The sequence below is a fragment of the Filicampus tigris genome, chromosome 2 (genome assembly GCF_054856515.1).
Source record: "Filicampus tigris isolate MCC_2025a chromosome 2, RoL_Ftig_1.0, whole genome shotgun sequence".
Classification (NCBI taxonomy): domain Eukaryota; kingdom Metazoa; phylum Chordata; class Actinopteri; order Syngnathiformes; family Syngnathidae; genus Filicampus; species Filicampus tigris.
In genome coordinates, this window is record NC_141218.1 from 25,420,194 (window position 1) to 25,431,480 (window position 11,287).

Here is an 11,287-nt window from a genome sequence, read left to right on the forward strand (position 1 = left end):
CAAAATAAAGTGTAATATATATACACTACTCACAAAAAGTTAGGGATATTTGGCTTTCAGGTGAAATGCATGGAAAATGTAAAATGTTCACGCTACAGTGATATCATATCATGAAAGTAGGGCATTTAAGTAGAAGGATATACTGGTCATTCCCTCATCTCAAACAATTAATTGAAACAAAATTTAACAACAATGGTGGGCACACCACAACAAAAAATCGACGTCTCAATAACGCGTCATGTGCCCTTGAGCATAAATCACAGCTTGACAACGACGTCTCATGCTGTTCACAAGTTGACTTATTGTCTGTTGAGGCATGGCATCCCACTCCTCTTGAAGGGCAGTCCTCAGGTCATTGAGGTTCTGGGGTGCAGAGTTTCAAACCTCAACACGGGGACTGACTCATCCTACAGGTTTTCAATAGGATTCAGGTCTGGAAAAAGTGCAGGCAAATCCATTTGAGGTACACCAGTCTCCAACACCCGTTCGTGATGATGCAACTTCGATGAGCTGGAGCATTGTTGTCCATGAAGATGAAATTAGGCCTGTGTTGTTCATGTAGGGGCACAATCACTGGATTAATGATGTTATTCAGATAGCATGGCCTTGTGATTGTACCATTCCCAAATCATAGGGCAGTTCCAAAAGCGCGTCTGGTGACAACAGAACAGTGGCTGAAGCATGGTGCTCTCCTTGACGTCTCCAACGTGGTTGGCGGTCATTATTTCTGCACAACATGAATGGACTTTCATCAGAGAACAGCACAGAGGCCCACTGGTCCCTCATCCAGCGTAAATGCTCCCTGGCCCATTCAAGATGATCCCAGCTGTGCCTGGTGGTGTGGTCAGGTACCCTTGCAGGTCGTCTACCATGCTGATGTAATGCTTTTGAATGGTCTGACATGATACTTGGGTGCCTCTCACCTCCCTTGAACATGCCTGGAGTTGAGTGGCATTCATCATCCCTAACCTTTTGTGAGTAGAGTATCTGAACCACAACACTGTCCATTAAGATATCAAATTACAAAATGTGACACTTCTATTCAGAGTTTAATGCGTCCCAATATTTCTACTCAGAGTTCAGTGTGTTCCAACACTTCTAACCCTCTGGCAGAAAGTTCACCAATGAGTCTATCCCCATGCGGCGGATCCTCCAGCACGATAAAGAGGACGTTTGTCTTTAGAACCAAAGTTAGTGGGTCTGGCTCGCCATCTTGAATCCTTGACTTCTGAGTGTGTGTGTACAGTTCCCTCCCGCACATGCAAGGGCCTCCTCGGTCCAAACTTCCAACAGGAAGAATAGTAAACAGGAAAAAAAAACTGACCTGCCCAACGGCTCATAAGAAAAATAATCAAATCAAAATAATTAAATTCTGTACTTTAGTGTACATCATCTCCACAAATCTACGATGATAACATTTAGCTAATATCCACACATGTAGCATTACAAGAAAGTTACGGTATGATAACTTTAAATTTACCAAAATGGTCGTAGATTGACTAGGTAAGTCTTTTGTTAATCATCGACCATGTAGATGCTACATTCTTGGAAATATACTACATTGTAGCATGTTACCAAGTCTACAAAAGTATTTATGTATTTATTTGTTCATATTTATCTCTCTGTTCATCTTCTCTGCTCTCCGCTCCGTGCGTGTATGATTGATGCAAGACCACAGCCAGGCACGGCAAATGTCTTAAAACAACACGTGTTACTTTAGACCAGGCACTTGGGATTAGTCGTACCTACTGCCTGTTGATCGCCATTTACATGGTAAGATGAATTTGAAACGTTTTAAATTTTGGTGCCAGCCAAACATTTCCAAGCTTGAGCATTACCTGCTGAATAAAACTAAAGATGTTTTTTATGCACATCGGGTAGTCAATGTGAAGGGCATAAATTAACCAAAAACAAAGCAAAATGTTGAATGTTTTGTACCATTCATGACCGTAACTCTCGGAGTTTCCTTTGTTTATTCATTGTCAAAATGGTTGTTTGCAGAAAAGTGAAAAAGTTAGCCAGGGAAGAACTGTATGACGTACCAAAGCAAATACATAATGGGCCCTGAATTGTTCATCAATGTCTGCTACTGAACCTGTTGCTTGACATGGAAGTTCATGCTTGTCAATCACAATGACAAAGGTGTGGATGCTATTGCTTTTGGGTCCGTAAGCAAGAAGGTTGGGCTGTCTGCTTTTGGACGATGTCATCAAGATACTGCCGTACACTGGTTCCATATTCAACAGCAGTATTTAGTAACAAACATCTGGCGATGCATCATGCTCTAAATTACTATGCCCGCCCGCGCCCGCACTGTTATTTTTCGTCCATCCATCCATCCATCCATTATCTATACCGCTTATCCTCACAAGAGTCGCGGGGCATCCCAGCTGTCTTCGGGCAGTAGGCGGGGGACACCCCGAATTGGTTGCCAGCCAATTGCAATCACACCTAGGGGCAATTTAGAGTGTCCAATCAACTTACCATGCATGTTTTGGGAATGTGGGAGGAAACCGGAGTACCCGGAGAAAACCGACGCAGGCAGGCACGGAGAGAACATGCAAATTCCACACAGGGAGGCCGGAGCCGGGATCGAACCCGCGACCTCTGAACTGTGAGGCGGACGTGCTAACCAGTCGACCACCGTGCATCTGTTACTTTCCATTTTCCTAAATAGTCCATACAATTGACACTCATCTTAATTTTCAATTCATGAACTCTAAGAACTCTGCTTTTTGCAGATGATGTGGTACTGTTGGCTTCTTCAAGCCGTGATCTTCAACTCTCACTGGAGCGGTCCACAGCCGATTGTGAAGCAGTTGGGATGAAAATCAGCAGAGCTGTGCATTTTACTAAAAATTGAGCGTCAGTTATTCCTCATCCGTCTTCAGCGTGGGTGTCATTCCGTCGTCCGTCATTTGCCTTTTTCGGGGGGTAAAAAAAATAGTACCAGCCTGTAGGCCGGTCCACCTCTGATTTTAAACAGGCTTCAATCAGCGAACTGAACTGAACTGAACACAACTATATTTGCTTCACAAGTCAAGTCAACGCTTTAATGGCTGGAAGCCCTAACAGGAATTTTGATAAATTGTTTACCATATAGAATACTTGTTCAGTGTATTTATCAGTTTTCCTCTGAAGTACCCTGTTACCTCCAAGGAATGATTACCCGGGCCATGCAGGGGGCTTTCAAAGTCCCATGTTTGTCTGTTGAGTAGTGGTGAAACGGGATAGCTGTGACTCCTGCTCCAGTGTCTAATTTAAACTTTTTTGTTTCTCCATTTAATTCAAGATGTTCTGTCTATTCATTTTCAACACAGTCTGGGGGAACCAAGGTTTGGTTCCACTTTGGTGCGTTCCTTCTGTGTCTCTTGAACGGTGGGACTTCCTTTTCCTCGCACATTTCCCTTTCCTCTTGACATCGTTCTTGGTGTACATCAATTGATACGAAGTAGGTACTTGGTTTATGCGAAATATTGCCTACCTGCTTAGAAAATATATTTAATTTGTTTTATTTCGCGGTTCGCGTGATTTGCGCCATGACTGTTGCCGCGTTTGTGACGTTTCGAGTTATGAGAATTGGTGATGCTAAAAATAGAACAGTGCTGGGCCAACACGGCGGATAGTACCGCGACAGTATTACAGCCCTCATAGCTGTTGTTGTAATGTAAAAGTATTATTGTGTCTCCCTTGGGTTTGAGTTCATTTTTATTCAAGCTGTTTCTTATTTCTTTCTGTTTCAGACCACACACACACACACACGCATACACACAAATTATACTCAGAATGATGCAACCTGACACCAATTAAAGCATTCAAGAACTTCCAATCTCCTATCTTCTGATTCTCTGGCCGGAATCAATGGTCCATAATGCCTGCTTCAGCCAGTGTAAATCCTCAAAATTAATGTGGACAACACTGCACAGTCCATGTCGATAATCATTTCTCCAGGAAAGGTGAGGTCAGATTCACACTCTGTAGACTTATCAGTGATTTCATGGATGCCGCCAGCTGACCAGCATTTTCGGGCAAAATGTGCTTTGCTATTACATTTGCGGCATTCTGTGTCTTTAGCGGGGCAGTCTTTCCAATTGTGGTTTATTGTATTTGCACATCTTCCGCAGCTTGTGGCTCTGTCCTTATTTCCTGGTTTGAGACGTGCACTTGTAACCCAGTAGAGAAAACGTTATATTTCAATGCACCATTTTATTTTGAAAAACATTTGTTTTGGTAAGAGGAAGTGTGCATCTTCTCTGTCTTACTTGATTTCCCTTGGGGAATATCACTTAGGTGATAATGACTTTCTAATTGGTCAAAGTCAAGTTGTCCCGCCTTCTCGAGACGCCATCTCGAATTCACTTTGGCTTTTTCGTTCTTTTTCGCTTGGATGGCCAACTGAAAGGTTGCGTGACGATTTCTTATGTGTGCTAATGCTAATATATCTTCTCAGTGAGTAAAAAACGTATTGAAGTCAATGTGACCAATATTTACTGCTTCTGTATCCTCCTTTTGGAACCCTCTGGGTTTTGGGCCTTGCAGTCATTACGTCTGTTTTCAGACTGCCTCTCATTCATACTGCCATGGAGTACAGGTTGCTGCCTCTTTATTTCTTCACTGTGGCACACTCTGGACATTGTCTTTTCCAGTGTGAGATCGCGATACATCTGTAATGACTCAGACAACTTTGCATCGCTTGTACCTACAACAATCCTGTCTTTGATAAGCTCCTCTCTTTGTGCTCCAAAATCCTCAAAAATTACATTTTTCTTGCTCACACAGTGGTTCTCGAAGGCTTGTTTCACATCTGTATACTTTTCTTTTCTTGATCATTGCTTAGGGGCAGAACACACAGTATATCTTCAGCTTTATCTCCTAGAGCAGAGGTCGACTTCCCCTTTAAAGCACATTTTTATTCTTTGGCTTTTGACTCTGGATGAGACTCAGCTTTGGTTTGATGTTTTATTTTATTTACTGTCTTTGTTTTAATGTTTTAATTGTCTTTGTTTTTATATGTCCGGTTTTTACTTTATGTACTTGATGAACTTTGTATATGTGACGAGGGTGGTGGTAACGCCAAACTGGGCAATACCTTCTAGTTCGGACCACGAGTGAGAGCAGCACATGACGCACGTAAGTGGTTCACAACACAATCTTTATTGGCTGGCCATAGCAATTTTGACCAGCCACTTCAAATCATAAATAGAATAAAACCAATAAAACACACTCTAAAACACTTGCATGCAATAGTCTCTAAAAGAGGGGTTGGGGGTGATTGGCGTCCTCTGAACGCGCGTTGTCTGCAGGTTGAACACAGCAAACTCCAGGTCCTTCGCCACCGTCCTGCGTGGGTGTCATGCCGTCAGCATCCCAGCCTTGCAGATTTGTGGCAGAAGCTCTAACTTCTGCCGCCCGTGTTCACCAGCCTCCGACACACGATACTTCCTCAGTCGTTGGTGCAACATCGTCCACGTCGGGGTCTCTAGCAGCGACAAACAGAACACCTCGCACCCTCCTGCTTGTCGTCCTTTTAAAGGAAAGGGAGTGGTGTCTCCAATTACCTAGTTGGGTACAGCTTCTCCAGTTATCTAATTAAGCCTGCTAAAACACAAGATTGTCCACTACACAAATGGCAATCACAATGATAAAAACACACAATCAGGTGAACCAGGTCACTGGAGCAGCACCCTTCTTACATATGCAACTATGGTTGTTTTTAAAGTGCTCTATAAATAAAGTTGGGTTTAGTTGAGTTGAGTGTGCAGTGAAAGAAGCATTTCACCTCAAATACAGGACAACCCTTGCATGATTGTAGTGACTTGAAGGCAAGTGTTTATTCAGTGCAGAGGAAGGAAGGAACTCCTTCCTTTGAAAGAGGAAAGTACCCCCCTTTCCTTTTTGGAGAGGCAAGAATTTGTGTGTTGAGAGAGAGAGAAGACAAAGAGTGCCGCGGAGTTGTGATGGTATTGCATCTAAAAGTTTGTTTCCAACTTTGAATCAATTTTCAGGTAAGATTATAGAGTATATTACTCACTATTAAGGGTTGAGGGTTGCTGGAACAAAGGGAGGGAGCATTTTGGCCACCACTGCTGGGCCAAACATTGTTACTTTGTGTGGTCATGCATCGCTTCACAGATTGTAAAAGTGAATTCTTATTGCTGAACTATAATGACTGGCAAACTGTATCAACCGTATGGCTAATAACAGTCATAGAAACAATTCTTAGCTCACCCTTGTTTCTTCAGTTTCTTGTTGGTTTTAAATGTCTGGTACAACCAAAGGTAAATTTGTTTGGACAAATATAATCATGACAAGTTTAATTTAGGAGCTGATATCTTGCCATGTTCCGTGGTTTTCTCTCATGATCAAAATCACTGAAGTTATTACATCAATAGCTATGGTGTTGTACTGCCAAAAACGGTGCTTTGAGGCATTCAATGTTTGATTTTCTGTCTGCTATATAGTCACATAATACACCTTTAGTAGTACATTAAAACGAATACGAAATTGTAAAAAAGTCATCTAATAATTATTTCCTTGACTGTATGTAGAACCAATCTTGTACATGTATGTGTGGACAATCATTTTGAAGTCTTACTGTCCTAGATAGGGGTTTGCTTGGAAATGTCACATTTACCCAGAATATTGGACTGTAGACATGAATAAATTGTAATTGATAAAACTAGATCTCACTCTACCAACTATCCGACAAAGCGTATTAGTACAACTCTATCCCGTGGGAAGAAGACATTGGATGGCTTTTAGCACACTTGTGTAACATCTGACATCATATGTGTCTTGTGGAGTGCAGCCAGATGGTGTCCTTGACTCCTGCGTGCATTGAAGCGGTGACCCGATGTAATGACTCGCTTCTATATATGAGGCCATATCTCATTCAAATCGACTTGTGTTCTCATAATATAATGAGACTAAATGGTTTATTTCTTCCGAGTATTTACTACTGCTTTAATAAGAGGATGTAAATGCATTTTCTGAGACAAGTTGACATTGTATTAAAGTAAGGGGAGCATTTGGTTGCATATAGAGTTGAGTGCAGGAATTGTCTCCGGCAAAGAGATCACTGTTTATTGGTTGTGTTGTCCGCCTCATTTTGTGTTCCTGCTTAGTAAATTGGTTCACAAAAAACACTATACTTTCATTCACTGCCTTGTTCTCATCAGAGCCTTTTCCTCTGGTTTCAGAAATGCCAGAGTGTGGTCAAATACGCTATTTGTTATCAGCTCAACTTTAGCAGAGGTCTGCACTCTACTAAGTGCTCTTCTAGTTTCCTACTTCGAAACAACAGATAAAAAACATCCCCGATCTGACTGAAATTGCCAAAGCTGCTGACACAATGTGCCAGACTTTAGTGCAAGTGCAATAAAATGTAGTCAAGATGGGCAACGTAATTAATTTGGCCAGTAAAACCAAGTTAATTACCCTTTAATGGCTGCTATTAAACTTTATTTATTTATTTATTTATTTATTTTTTGGGGGGGGATTCATATAATCCTTATCATCTATTTTCGTGCCATTAATTGCACTTAATGAGCATGGCACCGCATTGCATCACATAATCCACAACTTTAAGAATCATTTTATGGCCTTATTTTTATCATCGCTATATTTTGTTGCTAAACAGTCAGTCAGCAACAAAAGGTGAAGATGAGGTAAGGTGAGCTACACTTGCACAGTGAAAAAAAATCTTGTTTCTGACAAAAGGAAAGAAACCCTGCAGGGATTTCACCATATACTTTGATACACACACTCATGGCATGCATTTCAACCCTGTCAATTATCTGGACTCATTTGGGAACAGATTTTGTATGCGGGCCCCTTTGGGCTCGAAAACAACATCACACTTCAGTCCATAAAACATTTTTTTTATGAGTAGACATTGCACTCATTATTAATGTATTTTTTTTTACCTATGACCATATATAAAATTGTGTTTTTACCACTGGCACTAGTGCTTCACTCGCAATAATGAAGACTGTATCGTGTATGCTTATTCAAATCGTTCTATTCTCTGAGTATTTTATGATGCAAAAATCTTAGTTATGTATTTTGTATAATTTTGTAAGTATTTTTCAGCATGCTGTATATGAAGAACACAAAACAATATTCTGTTAGATTGTGTGCTGTAACAGTTAATCATGCATATTTTTCATCTTAGGGTTTGGTGAAAGCATTTGTACTTGCAATCATATTAGGACTAAAAAAAAAAAAGTATGACTCATTCAGAACAGGAAACTTGTTTTTCTTAGTCCAAGAAGTATTCAGCCTTCTCTCCAAAAAATTGATTGATGAAAATTGATGAACTGAAAATTCACACTTACTTTGACATTCTAACATTTATAAGCATCACATTAAATCATACGCCTATACAGCAAAAACCCACTAGGGAGCACAGTTGTGTAGTATCTATAGATTATTACGATATCCTGTGATGTAATTTTTATATACTGTATCTATGGTATTTTGGCATGGCAACAACATTTCTCAGGACACATGCTGTCGTTCATCCACTCTTGTTCAATTTTATTTTTTAGTAAAGGGAATCCTCTGCATTTAAAGCAAATTATTTGTAATCAGGAAATACATGCATTGTCTGGCAACCAATTCAGGGTGTCCCCCACCTACTGCACGAAGACAGCAGGGATAGGCTCCGGCACGGCCGCGACCCTTGTGAGGATAAGCGGTATAGATAATGGATGGATGGAAGGAAATACATGCAATCCGTAGAGTCTACGGCGTAGCCTGTGACCTATAGATATCATCATTATGTTTGTGTAATTACTCCATTAAATTTCCTTGGCATGGAGGGATTAATCCGATGCCTGTGGACACAGGAGTTGGTTACAAATAACCCTCCCGCTGACAATGCCCACACACTCTTCCCAGTATGAGGCGGGAGGCAGCGGAGGCGGATGAGAGCTTTCGAGGTGCACATTCGAAGCAGTTTGAGTGCAAGTTGACTCTTTCATCTCTGCAACTGGAGCCTGTTTTTATGGTTCACAACAATAAGACTATTCTCCTTATCACGAATGAAGTTGAGTGACCTCTACACATACTGCACTTGAAATACGATAACGATGATGTTCATAGGGACATCAGCAGCAGAAGATGTAGAAATTGGTCATTATACAATTGTAATGCACTGTCAATCAGACAGTTCTTGCTACCTTGCTTCTGCGTTCAGGGTAGCACAAGTATGCAGTTTATTCTCACAAAAGGTTTAAATTTGACATATTTGAGGCCATTAAAGACTGTTTTGATATACGAAGATCAAGGGATGTACGAAGGGACGGTTTATATATATATATATATATATATATATATATATATATATATATATATATATATATATATATATATATATATATATATATATATATATATATATATATATATATATATATATATGTATGTGGGGGGGGGGGGGTTCTATATGGGCTATTTGGGCATGTGCTATTGGTATTCCAGTTGGGTGGGCTTTGGCTCCACCTAGCGCCCCCTGGGTCCCCTCCTACATTCGAGTGTTTGTATTAATATGCTGCACTTATTTGAAAATTACAAGTGGTTCGGATGATGAATGGTTTACCTGCAGTTGAGTAGAAGCACCTGTGGCTAAAGACTAAACTGTCGTTGTGGTCATTTCTGGACCTGGATTTGACACCTCTGTCAGATAGGAGAATTGCATTTTGGCTGTTGATATATGTATATATAGTCCCCCTTAGAGTACTGCTGGATATTAATAGGTGGCTTATGCACAAGCATGGTCTGTTCTTAAAAGAGTGCTCTGAAGGTTTGACAGGCATCTCACTGACCTTGAGGGTTCATCAGTTTATTTATTTATTTTTGCTGTTCTCATGAGGGGTCTTCCAAGACAGCGAAGGGGAATATCTATCTGCATGGTTACCTTTACGGAGAAAACCCACCACCTCACCTTTACCACACCAACCCCTCTGACACTCCCCCATGGGATTGTGTTTGATGTGAGAGTCACAGCAGATGTGAACAGATGCATGATGCATTTTGGTTTGAAGTGGTGAGTGGATATGTCTATACACATGAACAAAACCTTTGGTACACTTCCATTATAGAAAACTCCTTCAACAGTCACAGAAATGATACTTTTATCAGTTTTAACTAAGTTAGTTTCAGAAAATATACAGAAAAATGAACTACTGATGCAGCAGGACAAAAATGATTGTAGCCTTAACTTAAAACAAGAGCTGACCCTTTTTTTGCCAGTCCGGCCTCGACCCCCCGGCCTTGACCTGGGTCCCCTTCCAGCCTCGACCCTCCACCCTTATTCATAAAAATTATCACTCCCCATTCTGGACTAGTTTTGCTGCATCCAGCACATTTGTGCAGTGTGCTATAAAATATAAAAACTATCTACTACTACTCTTCCAGGCTCCACGTTGATGACAGCTCCTCCAGTTGTACCACCATAGAAAGTCCAACAGCGCTGATAATTTCGGTTCAACAAAAACAGGTTTACGGCAAAAATGTTAAGGCGCAAAACAACAAGCTCTCCCTGATCGTACCTTCGCAGTCAAACGGCGGCAGTTGAACAGTCCCGACATTCCCAACAAAAATGGTGCTGTTGCAAACAAACTGCCGGAACGGTGCAACCACAGAGCACTGATGTTCTCCTTCAATAAATGTCACGGCCAAAACTGTCTGCAATAGGTGCACACAATGTACAGTACATTTTAAATGACACACATACACACATGCACAAAAAGACAAAAAAAAATGGAAAATACTATTTAAAAGTAAAAAATTAGCAGCACTCTTACCAGGTTGCTAACTCAAAGGTGCTATTTGAAATCCCTTTGAAAATCCCAATGAATATGTGGAAGGCGCCAAAAATACAGTCTGGAGAGAGCACCCACCAAATATAAGCGTAATTACACTACAGACTGTAAGTCTCATTGAGCATTACAGAAATTATTCCATTGCTGTGATTGACCAGTCAGGTGTCAAAATGTTTGGATGGGTGGGTATGTACTGTAGGTAATGTACAAATACATTAACATGCAGCAAAAGACACACTCTACGTGGTTAAGGTTTGACCTCATCATCCTTGCTCCATGATACCCCACCTCCCTTTGAGAGTGAGAGCAGACAGTGCTGTTATCTTTGTCTCTCTCGCTTCTCTCTCTCTCTCTCTCTCTCTCTCTCTCTCTCTCTCTCTCTCTCTCTCTCTCTCTCGCTCTCTCTTTCTCACACACGCACGCGCGCACACACGCACGCACACCCCCGTGCACGCAGAACA